General features: G+C 43.8%; 1 long non-coding RNA gene across 1 annotated transcript; it reads left to right on the forward strand.

Moving 5' to 3' along the window:
* The first annotated feature begins 485 nt into the window (after nt 1–485).
* Nucleotides 486–11,145, forward strand: LOC123625689. The gene is made up of 4 exons (XR_006730615.1): nt 486–506; nt 2,478–2,531; nt 4,187–4,263; nt 11,118–11,145. It is a non-coding gene; the product is annotated as an uncharacterized LOC123625689 (long non-coding RNA).
* The last annotated feature ends 204 nt before the right edge of the window (nt 11,146–11,349 follow it).

The following is an 11,349-nucleotide window of genomic DNA, read 5'->3' on the forward strand; positions in this document are numbered from 1 at the left end:
ACCTGTCTTTGTCTGAAATGAAAATGTTCCTTTCTTGGTTTCTTTCTTTTCCAATTGAAAAAATATATGACAACCTGAACAAGGATATTTGAGATGTCTTATGTGTTTTCCTTGGTGGGTAAAATTTTGGCTGAGAGTGTATTGCCAACTGAGACCTGACTCAAAGATTCAAGATGTCGTTAAAATATCAAGGCATCAGTTACAGCCTCTATTCTAGTGAGATTTTTCCTCAGCAGCATTTTTATCTCTTTGGAAAAAGTTTTTGTAATTGCCAATCAAAATGGGCTTGAGGGATACATCCTCCACAGAAGGCTGTGACTTTAGGCATGAGCAAGTTTGCTCCGTTCTTGCTTTTGGGGTTCCTTGCCTCTCCCACTCTCTCCTGTCTTGTTTTCCACTGTCACCAAGTGCACAAAAGCCCTCTGCAAATAGGACGTGGAATGGTCTCATGCTCATGCTAATTCCTTTTCTGTAATTACAGGTGGCCTCAGGAGTCAAGACAGAGAGTACGTATTCTAGAACCCCCCATTTACTAAAGCATGACTAGATGATGGGAAAGGTGGCACTACCCTGTTGGCCTTCCTATGGGGAGGCCCTGATTCCAGCTGTCTGCTGTAGAGGAGGATTGGGGGTGTGATGATAGAAGCTGATTTTCCAAGGAACCACGGCCACTGTCAATAGCCCTGGAAGCAGCTGTGTTCCCTCTAGGTGGTGCAGGGCTGTGTGCATGCGGTGGACTGTGTCTGCATGTGAATCCAGTGGATGGATCTTGATAGTGTGTGAGTGTGTATTTTTGCACGTTTTAGTGTTTCTCTAGATATATGTTATCCTATTACCAGTGTCTACATTTTTAATGGAAAAATACAATTATCACTATAGCACAATTATAAGCATTTAAAAAAATTCATAAATTTCAAGTTTTTCATGTTTTCAGTTCATTGCATGCTGCATGTTTCTCAATTAACCTTTAAAATGAATCCGATCTACACCTGGAAATTGTTCATTAGTTTCTGAAAGGATTCACTTTGGGAATCCCTGCTTGTGTCAGTTACAACTTCATTCATTTAATAATCTCACTGCTTTATAGGCCTTTCTGTTTTCTCCTGAGATGTGAGTGATCATGACACTTCACTGTTGCCATGTCCCTCCTTCACAAACCTTTTCTAGGAGCGACCTCAAAATTAACCTTCCAGAACCATCTTCAGCACAAAGAGTGGGGCAGGCTCCTGCCTTTGCAGTTAGACCCTGGTACAGCCACACGCTGGACCCAGTTCTTTCAAGAAACTGCAAAGGAGGAGCCCACAGGCAGAGTGGGGGGAAAATCACTCCAACTTTCTCCACTGAGGTCTAACATGAATCTTCAGATACTGTTGCCCAGAATAGGAAATGCCACGTTCACGTGGAAACTCAGTCTCCCAACACCGAGCCTCCTCCCACTCGTGGGCCATGGCCGGTCACTGCAAGGGCAGGGACTGGATCCTCCTCATCTCTCCCCCTTCCAGAGCTCAGCCCTGGGAAGCCGGTTGGGCCCCATGAGCAGCTGAGAGATACATCCCTGGGCTGGGAACGAGCTCAGGTGGGGAAAGGCTCCCTTCTCAGTGTGTCCAGCCTGTTGGCCCCACAGTAGTCCAGGTGCTTTCCCAGGTTCTAGTCAGGCTCGGGAGAGATGAGGGTGGGCTCCTGAGGACAGCGAGGTGTCTCCCCACCCCTCTATGCTGCCTGCTCTGATCCTGCCCAGGGAGTGTGTGCAGGGCCAGGCTCCTCCTCTCTGTTTAATACAGCGCCCTCTGCAGGAAACCCCTGTGATCCTGCACACTGTCCTCACTGTCACTGTGTCCCAGGGTCACAGAGTGCCTGGCCCTGACACTGTGCGCAGTCAATGAATGACTGGATCAGAGCAGCCAACTATCCTGCAAGGACACACCAGGGAGGGGAGTTCTGTTTTCATCATCTTTGGATCCTAGAGCTGCGCTAGGCAGTGTGGTCATCAGTAGACAGACGTGCCTGCTCACGTCTTAATTCCTTAAAATAAGTAAACTTAAAAATTCACCACTTCATTATACGAGCCCCTTTATACGTGCCCAATAATAGTGTGTCTATGCCCCAGACAGCAGCTCCATCATTCCAACACGTTCTCTTGGGCAGCCTGGCCCGGCGTCTGCTTATTGAACTCACCTAACTCACAGCATGTGAGCGAGTTAGAGTTTCAGGTTAAGGAGGGTGGACTTAAGAGCTGTGATGCTCCAGTGGAAATGGGGAAGTGAGATGAGGAAGGGGGATCCTCTCTCCTGAGGGTCTGCAACTGTGAGCAGTGCCTTGTTGAAGCCCTCTGACTCCACTGGGTCCAGGGAAGGTCTGTGATCCCAGAGGAAAGAGCAGGGTGATCCTGTGTCATCCAGGTGGCCTCACCTGGAGTAGGAGGGATGGGCGTGGCAGTCCCTTGGACAACATCCTTGCTCATGTTTGTGTCTCTGCAGAGTGGACATACAACATCCGGTATCCCTCCAGTGATGAGGAGGAAGACTCCGCAGGTAGGGAACCACCTTTGAGCCAGGTCCCAAGGAGAGAGATTCCTGGGGTCCGCTGGCTTCCTCCAGCTGCTCGGGATACTGTGGCTGGGGGCATGAAATCCTAAGAAAAAGAGAAATATGTGCTCTTTTCCTACCGTGCTGACGTGAGAATAGGAGCTGTTATGTCTATGGGCATTGAGCATACTATTTGTAGCCTCTTTTTCGCTTTCTCGGATGATGATAATCTTTCCAAAAAGAACTATTTTTTCTTGTTTCTGCCTCTGCCAAACATGAGAGCCTTTAGCTTTCATTGGTCAGCAGCTCTCGGGAGATGTGCCTAAGGCATCATGGTTTGAATGTTGACTGTTGACCCACACTGGGAAAATCTGACAGGAAACACGTACCCCACCAGCACTATGGGAACCTCCCAGTGTGACAGGTGAGGGGCAAGAAGGCCACCCTCTTTCTGTGGACCTTTGGGACTTAGAGTAGCACCTTCGTGTTCTGTCCCATCTACCTCTGGGTGAAAAGACAATCCAAGGATGGGAGAGGTAAAGAATTCTTGCTCTGGGATTACTATCTATGCCCTGGCTTCCTGGAGACATGAAGGAAGAACACGATCTTGAGCAGATTTCTGGCCTCCGCTCCTCACCCAAATGCCAACTCCTGGTCTGGGAATAAAACCTGGATTTTCTTCAATTGGAGAGACCCGTGTCCCACTGCCCGTTGAGACCCTCCAAGGCCAGCAGGACTCCAGAGGCTGCGTGAGGGGCTGCTGGGCTTGCTGCCCTCACTGGCTCTCACAGTCCCAGTGACCTAATTCCTGGAATAGACCAGGACCAGGACAGAGCCTCAGGGCAGCAGGGGCAGAGGTCACTGCTCCTCTCAGACCCACTGCTCCAGCCAGACAGTGCTGCCCTGGTCCCCACCCTCCTGTCAGACCCCACTGTTCCCCTTCCTCAGGCCTGCCAGGTGCCCTCCCTCCCAGCCTTCCCTTGGCTCAGTGCAAACCCTGGTAGGTCCCCTTTATCAACGTGGCAACAACTGCTTGTCTCACTTGCAGACTACGGGAATTGAGACACCCTTTTTTAAAAAAAAGTGTGTTCCTCCCCTCTTATTTCTTAGGGAAATTACAGGGTTGTTGTGAAGATCAAGTGCTTCCAAAGTTCCTGAGGTCAACTCAGCTCAACAAACCTTGCTTGACATAATATGTTGGTCGTACTTCTCTCCCACAGGACCCAGTGCAATCCTAGGCTTATGACAGGTGGCCCCTAGGTTTGGGTTTGGAATTGATCAATTGATTGATTAGGGTGGGTAGCAGGGTAGCCTGGATATTTCCACCAATTATCCCGTGTGACAGAAAAATATGATGATGGAGGGAGATGGGAGAGGGAAGGCAGTGCCATGCACAGGAGGCCATGGGGACAGTGGCTGTCTTTGGCAGGGACAGGATGACACAGGCATCCCTTCCTGGCTACAGTTACAGATTTTAATCTGGATAAGGGGCCCTGGAGAACCGCAACCCATTACTCACTGCAGAGGTGAAGGAATGAGGTTCTGGGACAAGTTAGCAGAGATGGGGAAGAATTGGGTTCTCTCATTGGGAGATAAAACATGAGGAGCAGCAGGGTCCAAGTTCTTACCTCAAATCTAACTCTGTTTTTTCTTTCCCCAAGGCCACCTTTTAATGATCCTAGCTCTGGTGCATGCGGAGGAAGGGTTCTCAGATGAAGACTGGACCACCACCTTGCATGTAATTTATTTCCTGTTTGCATTGCTGTTTTGTTCTATTTCCTATCCATCAACTCCTCCTTGTGGCTCCTTCCCATACCCTCTTTCCCTCCTTTCTTGACTCTCTCCCTGGAGGGTCTGGTCTCAGCAGGCGGTTGATATACTTGCATCTTTAATGTGTATAAAATCTCCCTCCATGCTGGGTCCTGCACACCCACCACAGAGAGCCCTGCTGCCATCTCTGTGCCTCCCCATTGTCCCTGCACCCATGTCTGTGCTGCACATTCCTGTGCCGATACCCGGGCAGGCCGTGATGTGTAGTTGTCAGCCTGGTCCCAGGGGACCTGCAGCTGCCACAGGGTTGGGAAGCTTGAATCAGACACGAGGCCACAGAACAAGGGCCGGCTCACTGTTGCCCTCCCCAAGTCAGCTCATGTAGCTGCAGCTATTTCATTTGTGAATTGTATGTATTTAGAATTATCTTTAGTGATACTTTATATTTCATGCTCAACTTTGTTTCATTAAACAGTATTTATCTATTACAGTTTTTTTAAAACCTTTTCATATGAAATAAAACTGATAGGTAGAAAAGCACCCAAACATAGAAAGATTTTAATAATTTATTACAAGGCAATCACCCTAGTGACCACCAGAAAGATCCCACCCTCTCACATCACACTCATTTAGACTTCGTTGTGCAAATACCCAGAAATTTAGCACTTGTGACATACCTTTTATTTCTTTCTTTCTAGGCATTTTTTGGTCTGAAGTTTCTTCATTGTCTGGAAGGGATCATGGAAATAATATTACTTAAGGTCTTCCATGACAGTGTGTAAGGGTCTTTTTCACTTGAATGTTAGTTTTGCTGAATGTGAGGTTCACAGCTCACTGTTTCTTTGCTTGAATATCTCATATACGCTATTGCATTGCTTTTAGGCACAAAGTATTGCTCTCAAAAAGGTAGATGAGATTCTCATTTGCTTTTCTTTGTACGTCACTTATACTTATTTGTCAAGAAGAGCTCCATGTTCCTAAGCTTATAAACTCGGAAAACTAGAAGTAAATATTTTTTTGGATTGATATGGACCAGTGTTACCATACAATTGATCCATTTTTTATCATTTATGACTATTTATTGAGCACCTACTATGTGCCAGCCATTGCACTCAGGCTAGGGAATATTTAGTAAGACAGACACATGATTTTTTATTTCTTGGAGCTAACTTTTAGTCTCGTGAGATAGAAATTAAGCCACATGCATATTAAATAGGTAATGAGACAGGACAGCGGGAGGTTGTCACTGCTCTGGTGAACAGAAACACAGCAGGGACAGGGCTCAGGACAGCTCAGGTTGTCCCGTGTCTTAGGCCCATCAAGTATTGGCTAATGCTTCTGTGACTTTTCTCCTTCCTGACATATGGCAGCATTTTAACAGGAAGGGAACATGACCCACAATTTACAGCACCCATCCACCTCTTTCCACACCGTGTCCTAGGAGGCCAAGGTGCATGAGCGGACAGACAGAGGGAACTGGAGGATGAAACAGCCACAATGTGTAAAATCCCTCAGCTTTCCCCACCCACAACTGTGCAGCAGAACCACCCACGAGGCTGTGTCCTCTCTAGTCCTCTACTTCTAAAGGATGACAAGAGCCCTTCCCCAGAGGAAGATGATATGGCAGCACCATTTCCCTTCTAGAAAAAACAGGGTCCAGCAGATATTCTCTTCATTTACATTTAAGACTAAAGTTCTATACCAGATCATTCTGGGATCACCAGAACACACACAGGGAACTCCACATGTTGCTGTATAAGTAGATTAGGTTCATCAGTGTTCCAGATGACACTTTTATATTGGAGTTACTCTGGTTTCACTTCTGTCTATGCCTCATGGGTCATGGTGTCCGGTCACTACCCAGAGCTTGCACCTTCCTCTGCCCCAGGACTGGAAAGCCCGATGCTTCTGGTCATGTTGGCCTCTCACGATGCCCCTGACCTCCATCCTCAACAGCACCGGCACCCTCTTTTCTAAGCTCCTATGCCATGGACTTGAAGGAGCATCAGAGAGACAGGGAAAGTGAGCTCCTGATAGCTGGACGGTGATTCTAAATCTTGGCTGTTGTGAATAGCTCTGCAATAAACAGAGGAGTGCAGATACCTTCTCTATATCCTGAATTCCCCTCTTCTTGGCTATATACCCAGCAGTGGGATTGCTGGGTCAAATGGTAGTTGTGTTTTTAGTTTTTTGAAGAATCTCCATACTGTTCTCCATTGCGGTTGCACTAACTTACATTCCCACCAACATTGCCTGAGGGTTCCCCTTTCTCCACATCATCGCCAGCATTCGTTATTGCCCATCTTTTTGATGAATGAATTTTAACTGGTATCATCTCATCCTAGTTTTGATTTGCATTTCTCTGATGCTTAATGATGTTGAATATTGGTTCATATACCTGCTGCCATTTGTGTGTCTTCTTTTGAGAAATGACTACTCAGATCCTTTGCCCATTTTTAAATTGGATTATTTGATTTTTTTTCCTTGTTGCATTTTTGGAGCTCTTTATATGTTCTAGTTATTGATCTCTTGTCACATGGGGAGTTTGCAAACATTTTCTCCCATTCTGTGGGTTGTCACTTCCCTTTGTTGATTGTTTACTTTGTTGCAAAAAGCATTTTCACTTGCTGTGATCCCCTTTGTCCAATTTTGCTTTGGATGCCTGTGCTTGGGGGAATTACTCAAGAACTCCTTGCACAGACCAGTGTCCTGAAGCATTTCCTCAATGTTTTCTTTTAGTAGTTTCATGGTTTCAGATCTTAGATTTAAGTCTTTAATTCATTTTGATTTGATTTGTGTATATAGTAAGAGATAAGGGTCTAGCATAATTTTTCTGCATGCAGATACTCAGTTTTCCCAGCACCGTCTGTTGAAGAGTTCACCATCATCTCCCTGCTGTATGTTCTTGGCATCTTTACCAAAGATAAGTTCACTATAGAGGTGTGGATTTATGCCTGGGTTCTCCATTCTGTTCCAGTAATCTGTGTGTCTGTTCTTATGCTATGACTATGCTGTTTTGGTTATTATAGCTCTGTAGTATAATTTGAAGTCAGGTAATGTTTGTTTTATTCTTTTTGCTCAGGATGGCTGTGGCTATTCTGGGTCTTTTGTGGCTCCATGTAAATTTCAGGATTATTTTTTATATCTCTGTGAAGAAGAATGTCCTTGGTATTTTGATGGAGATTGCATTGAATCTGTAGGTTGCTTTGGATTGCAAGGACATTTTAACAGCATTAATTCTTCCAATCCATGACCCTGGAATATCTTTCCACTTTTTTGTTTGTCATCATTAATTTCTTTCATCCATGTCTAGAGTTTTCAGCATAGATATATTTCACTTCTTTGTTTAAGTTTATTCCTAGGTATTTTATTTTATTTGTAGCCATCGTAAATGGAATTACTGTCTTGGATTCTTTTTCAGATTGTTTCCTGCTGGCATTTAGAAATGCTGCTGATGTTTGTATGTTGATTTCCTATTCTGCAACTTTACTGAATTTGTTTATCACTTCTAATAGTTTTTTGAGGAGTCTTTAGGTTTCTCTAGATATAAGAAAATATCCTCTGTGGAAAAAAAAAGGATAATTTGACTTCTTCCATTCCAGTTTGGATACCCTTTACTTCTTTCTCTTGTCAGATTGTGTGTGTTAGCTAGAATTTCCAGTACTGTGTTGAGTAACAGTGGTGAGGTGGGCATCCTTGTCCTCTTCTGGATCTTAGAGGAAAGGCTTTCAGTTTTTCCCCATTCAGTATGATACATGCTGTGGTTCTGTCATATATGCCTTTTTATCATATTGTGGTAAGTTCCTTCTATGCTGTTTTTTGGTACTTTTTGTCACAATTGGATATTGAATTTTATTGAGTACTTTTTGAGCATTAATTAAAATCTCATATGGTTTTTGTCCAACCAACTTTTCATTTTGTTTAAGTTTTGTATTTGGTTTTATTTCAATTTCTTTTATTTATGCTCTGATTTTGTTATTTCTTTTCTTCCACTAATTTTGCTTTTGGTTTGCTGTTGTTGTAGGTTTGGAGATGCATCATTCGGTTGTTTATTTGAAGCTTTTCTACTTTTTTGATAAAGGCACTTATTGCTATGAACTTTCCTCTTATTACTGCTTTTACTGTATCCCATAGATTTTGATATATTGTGCTTTCATGTTCATTTGTTTTGCAAAATGTTTTAAATTCCTTTTTAATCTTTTCATTGGCCCACTGGTCATTCAGGAACATATTTAGTTTCCATGTGTTCATATAGTTTCCAGTGTTCCTCTTGTTATTGAATTCTAGTTTTATTCCGTTGTGGCCAGAAAAAATACTTGGTATGATTTTATGAGTTTTTATGAGTTTTTTAACACTTGTTTTGTGGCCTAACATGTGGTCTATCCCTAAGAATGATCCATGAGCCAAGGAGAAAAATATGTGTTCTGCTGCTATTGGATGAAACGTTCTGTAAATATCTATTAGGCCCATTTGGTCTCTAGTGCAGATTAAGTCCAGTGTTTCTTTGTTTCTTTCCTGTCGGAATGGAATGTCCAGTGTTGAAAGTGCAGTGTTGAGGTCTACAACAATTACTGTATGGTGGTCTCTCTTTCTGTAGCTCTGGTAATATTTACTTTATATATCCAGGTTTTCCAGTGTTGGGTGCATGTATATTTACTGCTGTAATTGACCTCTTTATCATTATATACAGATGTTCTTTCTCTCTTTTATATGTTTTGTCTTGAAATCTCTTTTGTCTGATAGGAGTATAGCTATCCCTGCTCTTTTTTGGGTTCCATTTGCAGCGAATATCTTCTTGCATCCCATTGTTTTCGTCTTTGTGTGTCCTTATAGGTGAAGTGGATTTCTTGTAGTCAGTAGATTGTTGGCTCTTGATTTTTTGTTATCCAGCCACTCTATGTCTTTTGATTATGGAGTTTAGTTTATTCACTTTCAATGTTACCATCAATACATAAGGATGATAATACTTACCATGTTGTTCTTTGATTCCTGGTTGTTTTGTGGTCCTACCTTTCCTTCCTGTACAAAGTCTTTGTTTCCAATTTTAAATGGCCTTGTAATAATGTACAGAGTAGCTTCCTTTTGCTGCTTCACCCCCATCTGGTTACTCCCCCTCTCAACATTTCATTGCAGCCATACTGTCCTTCTTGACGTTCTTTAACATAGTGTGCTCGTTTCTCCCTCAGGGCCTTTGCACTGCTTCCTTCTTTAATTTCTAAAGCATTTTCATGGTTCTTTCATTGCCCAATGGGGGAGACTTTAGAAGAAATTTCTGAGCTGTGGCCAATAGTTTCTCTGGATGGTCAGGGACTTGGAAGGGACATAGTTGGAAATTGGTGACAAGGAGGTCTGGAGAAGTGGTATAAGGGAGGAACCTCTCTAAATGGACAAAAACCAAGAAGATATTTGTTTGCAATGTGAACATTCACATTGCAAACAAATGCTCATGGAGTTAGGATGTTCTTTTATACTCATGGAGTAAGGATGTCCCTTTCATTGTGTATCTGTCAGCATCTTTCTCCAGACAGTCCAGTCATTGCCTAAATGTTCATGGCACAGTGGCCACAGTGATGGGGATGGAGGTGACACAGGCACAATGAATTGTACCTCACTTGGAAGCAAGGAGTCAGGATCAATCACAGCCCATGCTCGCCAGGAAGGAGTCAGCAGCACCAAAGCACTGAGAGTCAGGGCTCCACTTTGCTGCGGCCAGTGGGAAGCTGACCACACACCCTGGCCCTTGTGCTGCACTCCACAGGAGGATCCAGGACCACAGGAAGATTCAATAAGACCCAAAGTCTCATAATATAACTTCTAAAATGCCCACGATACAATAAAAATAATCACACATCATAACAAGATCCAGAAAAATCACCTGTTGACTGAGAAAAGACAATCAGTAGACACGAACACTGAGATGCTGGAGTTACTGGAGTTCTGTGACACACATTTTAGGGAGGAAATCATAAAATCACTATGATGAGCAATAATAGACACTTTTTCACAAATGGAAAATGAGAAAAATTCAGAAATGAAATATGAGTTATGCATACACAAAATAGAAATTAGAGGGCTGAATATCGTGATAGAGAAAGTAAAATCTCACTGTGTGGACTCAGGGACAGGTAACACCTAAATATTATTCCAGAGATGTGGGAAGCTATTTAGCATAACCAGAGAACAATAATTACTAACAAGAAGTAGCTAAAGACATAAAAAACAGTGAAGCTGCTTTGACCGGGCAAGCAAGGTAGAAATGTTCAATAGATTAAACAACATTTATTTATTAGAAGATAAATGTGACCTTTCAGTCTGCATAGCACTCACCACCATTAGCATTCTCTGGAGGGGGTCACCAGGGTACTACAGGTGTGCTAATGGGTGAGCAAGGCCAGAAGCAAGTTCAAGTTCAATGGGCCCTGGGTCCCTGCTCACTGGCCTGGGTTGGAGGTCACAGCAGCTGCTTCCTGCCCAGGGAAACACTCAGAACTCACACTCACCAGAGCCTCCTGACACTGGAGCTACAACTGGGCCTGGGGACACAGAACAGTGTGGTTGTGGGTGGGAAACGGCTCAGACTGGAATAAAGCACCACCCAGAAAGAAACTCTGCCCCCAGGGAACTGAGGGAAGATAAAAGGCCACCACACAGGCAGCACCAGCTGTGTGGCCAGAGTGTCCTTGGCACATCCCCATCAAGGCCTGGGCTCCTCTCCTGCTGCTCCTCCTCACTCTCCTCAGATTCATTAGAGTTCAAACCAGCATGTGGGGTGATCCTCTGTCCTCCTTCCTCACTCATGACATGTGCCTGTTTTTGTTTCAGGGTCTAGTTCTCAGGCTGTGAAGACTCAGCAACCCTCGCTGATTCTGTTCCAGGAGGGAACAGTCACTGCCACCTGTGACTAATCTCTAATATGCACAGTTACTAAAGTTGTATTTTATTTTTTGCCATTAAAATCCAGTTGTTTCATGTTTTTAACCAACTCTGTTTTCTATATAGTCATTTTTTTTTTTGCCTTAGCATTTATACTTCATGGTCTTTAGGCCACATTTCT

This window comes from Lemur catta, chromosome 21 (genome assembly GCF_020740605.2).
Source record: "Lemur catta isolate mLemCat1 chromosome 21, mLemCat1.pri, whole genome shotgun sequence".
NCBI classification, from domain to species: Eukaryota; Metazoa; Chordata; class Mammalia; order Primates; family Lemuridae; genus Lemur; species Lemur catta.